Here is an 8,758-nt window from a genome sequence, read left to right as displayed (position 1 = left end):
ATACTCTGGTTTCTCTTCAGATCGTATAAATCTTTCGCCTTTTACTAAAGATTTCCGTGGAGAGGAACAATTCTGAGTCTTACTCCAATTTTTTGAGGTCTTGCTATTAAGCAAGACTCACAACTGGGTACAAAAAAAAAGAGGTTGAGTTTTTAGTCGTAGTCTTATAAACGTATTTAATTTCTGTTGGCGGCAATAGTCTCATGCGGATGTGCAAGCAAAGTCTCGCAGTTTACCTGTTCTATAACTATGCTGCAATGGTAGATTCAGTTTCAAGGCTTAAAACCGGGTACGAAAAGTAAGGATTTTTAAACCTCAAGGGATTTGCTTGTTGGTTTGACGTGTTTTTTACTTTAAAAGACTGTAGTTCTGTGATTCTGGTGCATGACCAGTTGTCAACTGGTGCGTGTTCACCAGATAGTGATGATTCAACGTCCCCGAAAAAGATTTTCACCCCTAACTAATATTGTAGAGAATGATTGTAGATTGTAAAATTAAAAGGAACCCGATTGAAGACCATCATCAGAAAAGAACCTGAGAATCATCAGAAAGTTAAAAGACTCGCGACCCGCGAAAAGACCCGCGAAAGTAACAAAACTTTTGTCAGAAACACTGCCGCCCCGATGAAGCTACCTACAAACAATCCTGAGACAATTGCCGACAGCTTTAAATAGACTGCAGCTAAAAATTCAATCTCTTCTTTTTGTACCCAGTTGTGAGTCTTGCTTAATAGCAAGACCTCAAAAAATTGGAGTAAGACTCAGAATTGTTCCTCTCCACGGAAATCTTTAGTAAAAGGCGAAAGATTTATACGATCTGAAGAGAAACCAGAGTATGACTCGACACTTAGTACGTATAATCTTTGAGTAACGAACACTCCTATATTAGCAATGGTCACTACGTATCCAAGCCAGCTGGTGACTACTGTCTACATCTCTCATAGTTCTGTTAAAACAGTCTGACTTTTAAGGAAAAAAAGTAAAAAAGAAAACGAGGCGCCTGCCCTTTTTAATTTAGAAAGTGTCCTGTGCGCAATGCATTGTGGGTATGTAAATAACCTTAAAAAAATAGTGCTTGGGATCTGGGGCTTCTCCCGTGCTAGGAGAGCAACCCGCACTATGCCGTGCTCCCGGCTTTCAGCTCTTACAATGAGCCCTTTTCCCCACTTGTTTTCATCTGATACAGTGTTTAGAATTTTCTTTTCTTTCTTTCTCCCCTCCCCACCTTGGTTGTTGTTAACAACGTTAAATTTATCCCGGGCAGACGTGGTAGTACAAGCCTGTACTCAGCCTGTACTCAGGCTGAGGCAGGAAGATTGCAAGGTACAACGCGGCCTAGGCAATTTTTAGTAAGACTCTGCCTCACGGTAAAAATGTAAACATAAAGAGTTGGGAATGTGATTCAGTTAGGAAGCCTGTGTAAATCTTTCCAGCGCTGAAAACAAGCAAACAAACAAACAAACATCCTTAGAAAAATAGTAACTGTCAAAACCGAAAGAGTGTAAACTGAAGTCAGAACCATTGTCCAAAACTTCGAAGCTCTTTAATCACACTCATTCTGGCATTCTTTGTTTCTTGTTTTTGCTCTTTTTTTTTTTTAATTTTTTTTTTAATTTTTTTTTTAAGCCAGTCAAATTTAGCAGTGGGGGGGTGGTATACCACCTTTAGTGACACTAATGTTAATAAGTTCTGATTGTTTTTGCTCTTTTGGGTTTGTCTTTTGGGTTTTGTACACAGTCTGGCTATGTACCCCAGGCTGGCCCCAAACTCGAGGCAATCCTCCTGCCTCAGCCTCCCAAGTGCTGAGTTCATAGGTGTGTGTCACCACACCTGGCTCGTCCTGGCCCTCTGAGCAACTGCTCCGGGGGTAGTAATTTGTTTTGTAATTATCTTTGTACTTTGAAATATACAATTTTTTGTCTGCAAGTCTTGTAAAACTTCTTGCGGTTTCTGCATTATGATAAATTATAATACTACTGTATTGGACTTGGACTTGGTTTAGCTGAGCCGGCACTTGATGGGGGAGGAGCACGCGCACCTTTGTCACCGAAGGCCTTCTGAGTTGCTTTGTGTTGCACATTAGAAGTGAAAAATAGGCCAGGCGTGGTGGTGCACACCTGTAATCCCAGGGCTCAGCAGGCCGAGGCAGGGGGATTGCTTGAGTCTGAGACCAGCCTGGGCTACACAGAGAGTTACAGGTCATTCTGAACTACACAGCGAGACCCTGTCTCAGGAAAAAAAAAGTGAAAAAATAATGGGAAAGGCAATATGTGGTTCTCCACAGTTCCTTTAGGGATATATGAGGTATGACGGTACGGTGCACGTTCAGATTTAACAGTTTACTGCAAACTGCGTGTGGTGGCAAGCGCCCGTAAAGCCAGCACTCGGGAGGCTGAGGGAGGAAGAGCGATGGCAGTTTGAGACCAGCCCGGGGTACAAGGTGAGCTCAAGGCCAGCCTGAGCTGCACAGTGAGACCCTGCCTCAAAAGACCGAAAGAAAGAAAGTTTATTATAGCAAAAGACGCATTGCTGTTAACCCCCTCCAAGTCCTCCTACCTCTTCCCCACTGTTCTGGCACGCTCTGCAGCAGTTCCAGGAGAGACAGGCTTTTACGGGTGTCTTTAATAGTGCTGCTGCGGCTGCCTGCCGCTGTGTTGTACATCATTTCACAACGTGTTCATGTCACGGTCATTCTCACTCTGGGGAAGAGCCAAAGCTCACACAGTTCCGGATCAGGCACATGCGGTGGGTCAGAGCTGGGCTCTCAGGAGGCTGAGGCAGGAGGATTGCTCTGAGTTTGAGGCCAGTCTGAACTGGATGTCGAGACCCTGTGGGGTCAGGGGCGGAGGATGAGGACCGACTGTGGTGTGTTCGGAGCCTGACCTTCCGTGGGATGGCACCCAGCTCTGCCTTCACCGTAGTTTTTTTTTTAATCACATCTTGTAGAGATGGAAGAGGGCTTCCAGGACCCTTCAGAAAGTGTCGGGAAGGATGGGATAAATATGTTTGAAGCAGAGGAGACTACTTTAAGCGGGATTCGTGGAAATGTGCATCTTAATGTCATCATTGTTTAAAAAGTAAACATTCCCTGTGTACTTCTCTCACATCTCACCCAAGCCAAACTGTCAGAAATGAGTGAGAAGCGTAGGCTCGGCCAGCGGGAGCGGGTGGCTGCATCTGTGGGGACAGCAAGGTTGCTGGGGAGCAGTCCAGGCAGAGGAGAGAGGTCACCCAGCGGGGTGCTGTGACCTCCCCTGACAGCAGGAGGGGTGCTGAGTGTGGAAGGCACAGAGCAGCGGGCAGGTGCAGGGGACAGCTGGGCAAGGCCCTGGCCTGGGATCCTCCGCCTGCGTGGCTGCTGGGTGGGTGGTGATGTCCTGGCTCTGAGGCAGCCTGGAGGCCACAGAGCTGGCAGCTGGCGAGCGTGGGAGGGGCCCAGCCTCCTTCCACCCTGGCTGAGGGTCGCTGCAGACACCAACCGCTGGGGAGAGCCAGGGTTCCAAGGCACAGGGAAGAAGTTAGAGGCCTTTATTTTTGAGACAGGGTCTCCCTGTGTAGGCGAGGCTGGCTTTGAACTCACTATATGTAGGCCAGGCTGCCGTCCAACTCTTGGCTATCCTCCTGCCTCAGCCTCCTGACTGCGGGGGTGACAGATGTGCACCTCCACACGACGGGCTTTTGCTGGTGATGCCTCTTGAGTCTGGGGAGATTGAAGGTGGAGAGGTGCATATGAGATTGAAGGAGTCTTAGGAATGTCTGAGACTCTGTGGAAAAGCTGAACATGCTGAGGTGGTGGTGCACATCTATAACCCCTGCACAGAGGGAGGCTGAGGCAGGAGGACCCAGACTCAGGCCAGGCCAGGTAAATGAGCAAGATTCTGTCTCACACAATAAGGCTGGGAGTGAGGAGCGCGTTGGTGGAGTAAACAGTTTGTGTTCACCAGGTGGTTGGACATTCCTGGCCATCTGTACCGTCTTCCCATTGGATAATAGGTCAAATTGCAAATCTCTGTGAAAAGCTTGAGGAGCAAGACCACCACCCTGAAAGTGGAGCCCAGTGCTACCTTTGAGAATGTGAAGGCCGAGGTCCAGGTAAAGAAGGCCCCCGGCCCCCGCCCCTGCAGGGCTGCAGGCAGGGAGCTGGAAGATGGCCCCCCTCTGTGTGACTGCAACATCCAGAAGTAGTGGACTCTGCACCTGGTCCTCTGCGGGCGTGGGGGTGGCTGTTGGCTTTTCACTGTCCAGTGGTGGGAGTACTCTGCCCTTGGCCATTTGCCCCAATTTCAGTTTAGCAATTACCAGCCTCAGTAAGAGCTGAACCTGTAAACACCTTAGTAAAGGTTTTGTTGCATGCTTTAAAAACAATAATAAAGCTATAGGTGATGTCTGGTGTTCCAAGAAAAAATAATAATGATAAGGCTGGGCGTGGTGGCACAGGCTTGTAATCCCAGCACTTCAGAGGCTGAGGAAGAGGCCGGCTGTGGGAGTGTGACCACCTCAGGCTACACGGCGAGTGCGAGGTCAGCTCTGGCCACACAGGGAGACCCTGTCTGAAAAACCTAAAAACAAACAAGCCGAAGAATGTCTGTGGGTTTCTCCCTCTTTCATCAGCAGCTTGGTCCACTTTGTGTGCCCCTCTGTCCAGTCTCCTGTGTGTCACTATTCTGTCCCTAAGTGATTTTATCCAGTTGCAAAAGACTCAAATCCTGTGTTTTGCTTTTTGAGACAGGGTCTCCTCACCCTCGCAGTGATCTTCCTGCCTCAGCCTCCCAAGTACTGAGATTACAGGTGAGCACTACCACACCAAGCTCTTTGAATATCCTTAAATTCCTTTTCCCTGTCTGATGGAACCTTAGCTCCACAGACTTCTCTCTAGCTCCTTATTAGAGATCTTCACTTCAAAGTTTGGATGTCTAGTATGCTCCTCAGAATCATGACAGCCAATGGCAAAAAAGTGTTTTTCTGACAGAGTTTCACTGAGTCACTTAGTTGATGAGACTGGACTTAAACTTGCTGTCCTGCCTCAGCCTCCCAGAGTGCTGGGATTACCAGCGTGCTCCGATAAAGCTGGCTGAACACTGAGCTGTTGTTTTGGCTTTGGTTTTTTGAGATAGTCTTACTATGTAGTTCAGGCTGGCCCGCACTCACAGGAATCCTCTTGCCTCGGCCTCCTGAGTGCTAGGCTTGCAGGAACACACCCCCTCGTCCGGGCACCCACTGGATGATTGCTTCCTGCCTGTGGCAGAGACTTCCGTTTGGCGTGGTCAAGCACATGCTTTCCTTGTTAGCAGTAATTTCCCAATGTGCAGCTGAGCAGGTGTTGCCCAGGAGAAGGTCTACACTGTGCTGGCAGCCTCCTCGGGGTGCCATGTAAAGCCCTAAACCTTGGAAGAGGGGCTCATTGTGGAAGGGACGTGTGCACCTTGCAGCCACATCCTGAAACAGCCATTAGGGCTGCTCCCAGGTCCTATCCCTCGCTCTCTGCTGGACACTGATGCTACCCAAGGTGACCACCCGCTCTGATGGGCAGCACAGGGTAAAGCTTTATGGACCACAGCCTGACCTTCCCTGGCCCTGCGGCGAGGCTGGGTGGGAGGGCAGGGTGGAGTTAGGGAGACCCAAGCTGGGGCCAGCCTGGGCCCACACACAGCCCTCCTCTGGCCGCACGCAGAGAGCTTTCTCCATGTCTCTGAGCCGCTGGGTCTGGGCTCGCAGGAGCCCAACTGTGTGCTCACTGCCCCCTGCCTGTCATGAAGTTAGCCTAGTTTACCGATCTCCCTGCACCGGCTCGGGAGGGACACGGCTTCCTCCCTGCGTCCTCTGGTCCTTTCTGCAACAGCCCCTCATCCTGCCTGCTGGCTGCCTCTGAAGTGTGTCTCATGATTCACGCTGCCATCAACTGTGTCACAGCACGGGCACCTTTGCTCTGAGCGCCGGGGGCCACTAGTGTCTGCTTTCCATGTCTTTCTCTTTTCCTGCTTTATTGTTGTGGACGTTGGAACTGCACCTCAGGCCTGTGTATGTGGTGAGCTCGGGCGGTACCTCTGAGTGTATGCTCAGCCCTGCCCTCCTTCCTTGAGTCACAGCTGTAGTGAGATCTTCTGGTTCTTTCTTCCTTCCTTCCTTCCCCATTTCTTTATTTCTTCTATTTTCTGTCTTCTTTCTCTCTTTCTCTCCTCTTGTTTTGAGCTGGCATCTCCCTAAGCAGTTTAGGCTAGCCCTGAACTCCCTGTGTGGCCCAGGGCGATCTCAAACTCACAGCATCCTCCTGACTGAGGCTCCCAAGGGCTTAGATTACAGTCCTGCACCGCCATGGCCTGCTGGACAGGAGAGAATAAAATCAAGGATCAGATCATATCACCTCCACCTCCTGCATGAATGGATTTTTTAAAAGAAAGTTTGGGGCTGAGCAGGGTATGTATCTTAGTGCCATGATCACCTGCCTGGCAAGGGTAAGGTCCTGAGTTTGGTGCCCGGTACCAAAATAAAAATAAGTTTTTGAAACTTTTTTGAAATTTTACTTGGTATTAGTAAATGTTTGCAATACCTACTGATTAGGTTCCTCTATGGGAACTGGTACGTGCATGCAATACTTATTTTTTATTTCTTGTCTTTTTCATTTTTATCCGTATCAGGGATCAAACTCACGACTGCCTGCTTACAGAGCAGGAGCTTATGCCGCTGAGCTAAATACCCATCCCCAATACTTCTTAATATTTTGGGGTGTTTTTGGTACTGGGATTGCACGCAGGGCCCGTCACTTGCCAGGCAGGTGCTTAGGCTGCTGGGCTGAATCCCAGCCTGCCTCTCAAGTCTTGATTGATCCTCTTTGCCTCTTCTCCCTCTGGCTCTTAATCTCCTCCTCTCTCTTACTTCCTATACTTTATTTAGCACTGTACTTATTGTTGGGGCCTTGCTGTGGATGTCCCCCAAAGCCTCCTGTGGGCATAGCTGGGGCTTTTCCAGAGCTGGCTGGACCTGGAGTGTGCCGTGCCAGCAGAAGGCTGGGTGGTTAGTGAGGAAGTGCGCTGCCTGGCTTGGCACCACTCTAACCCTGAGAGCCTGGGCACAATGTGAGGACACAGAGAGGCCCGTCTTGTCCCTTGCTTGCTTTGCTGTCTTCTACTGGCCATGAATTGTCTCTCCCCTGTGATGCCCCTGCCACGTGCCACCCTGCCTCGGAGCCAGCTTATTATTGCTGAAACCTCTACCTCAAAGAAACCTTTCCTCCGTTAATTTTGGGTGTTGGGTATTAGGTCTGAGCAATGAAAGAAAAGTCACTAAGACATTTGAACGTTGGGTTTTACCTACAGGAGAAACCATGTGATGTTTAAACTTGTTTTTCTGGTCTACTTCACTTAGATTTATACTCCCAGGGTCATTCATTTTCTTGCAAGTGACTTTATGCTTCTTCATGGGAGAATAGTACTCCATTGTATATAAATACTGTATTTTTAAAAATCCATTCATCGGTCGATGGACATCAAAGACCCTTCCAAGGTGTAGCTATTATGAATTATACTGCTATAAACATGAGTGTGCATGGATCTCTGTAATATATATGGCGTCTTTACCTCTTTCAGTAGATACCGAGAACGGTCATATGGAATTTTGATTTTGAGTGTTTGGGGATTCTTCATACTCATTTCCTTAGTGGTGGTACCAGGTCACACTCCCACCAACAGTTTACACTTCCCCACAGCCCAGCTGGCATTTTTTTTTTTGTCCTTTTGAGACAGTTCAGGCTGACCTTGAGCTCACTTTGTAGCCCAGGCTGGTCTCAAACTCACAAAAATCCTCTTGCCTCAGCCTCCCAAGTGCTGGGACCTATAGGCATGAGCCACCACGCCTGGCTGCTTTTTTCATTTCTAATTGCATAAAATTTGCGGGGCACAACTTGATTGATTTGGCACTTTAAACAATACAGATAGCCTGCGTGGCATGTGTGCTAAGTTCCTCAGCACTGTATTAGATCATTTTGGTTATTACTTATAGTCTCTGTTTAGCTGAATCACCTGTGATCCTGCTGAATACTTCTTTCATGTTTTCTAACCTCCAATGTTACCCTTTTGTGTAATTTGGGTTTGTGCCTTGTGCTCCTCTCCCTGTGGCTGCCCCCTGCATTGGCTTTGAGGAAAATGGAAGTTTTGGAAGGCTTTGTTACCTTGGCTTCTCCTGTTTCTTTTGCTGTTTGTTCGTGGTTGTGCTGAGGTCTGCAGATACTTATGGTTAAAGACTTTGTTTCTAGTCTGGAGATCTCTAGAGTTGCTTTTCGGTGATGGACTTCAGGTGTGGCTAACTGCTGTCCTTTGCCTCTGCCCAAGAGCTGATCACCTTGACTTCATTTGGGAGTGGAGGACACAGTGTAGCTGTCCCAAAACTGAGTTCTTTGGGCATGTACTCTAGTACTGTTTAATGCCACACAATGTACTGTGTGTGTGGGTTTACAGAGAAAATCATTAAGAGCGACCATTATGAAAACTTGGAAATACCAAGCAAATCAGCTGCAGGAGTATTTTTTCTATTTTATTTTACTTTTTTTTGAGATAGAATCTCACGATGCAGTTCAGAACTCACAGTGATCCTCCTGCCTCAGCCTTTTGAGTGCTAGGCCCCCAGGCATTTGTCCCCATGCCCAACTGCTGTAGTATTGTCCAAGACAAATTGGATAGTAACACACCATAGGAACCAAAAATGTACTTTGTGTCTGACATCTTGATGAGGGCCGTGGTGGCCACCGCCGCTCTGAGAGCTCCGTG

The 8,758-nt window shown here is 48.3% G+C and overlaps 2 non-coding genes across 2 annotated transcripts; one reads left to right on the top strand and one right to left on the bottom strand.

The window, feature by feature from the left end:
- LOC134474122 (U5 spliceosomal RNA) lies at nt 1-118 on the top strand. Its single transcript, XR_010044746.1, has one exon. It is a non-coding gene; the product is annotated as a U5 spliceosomal RNA (small nuclear RNA).
- Nucleotides 119-718: 600 nt separating this feature from the next.
- Nucleotides 719-836, bottom strand: LOC111757322 (U5 spliceosomal RNA). The gene has a single exon (XR_002791696.1). It is a non-coding gene; the product is annotated as a U5 spliceosomal RNA (small nuclear RNA).
- Between the last annotated feature and the right edge of the window lie 7,922 nt (nt 837-8,758).

Source organism: Cavia porcellus, unplaced genomic scaffold, assembly GCF_034190915.1.
Source record: "Cavia porcellus strain 051 isolate PalLab524CR breed Dunkin Hartley unplaced genomic scaffold, mCavPor4.1 scaffold_30, whole genome shotgun sequence".
Taxonomy (NCBI): domain Eukaryota; kingdom Metazoa; phylum Chordata; class Mammalia; order Rodentia; family Caviidae; genus Cavia; species Cavia porcellus.
Note: the sequence above shows the minus strand (reverse complement) of the source record. Positions and strands in the feature narration are given on the sequence as shown.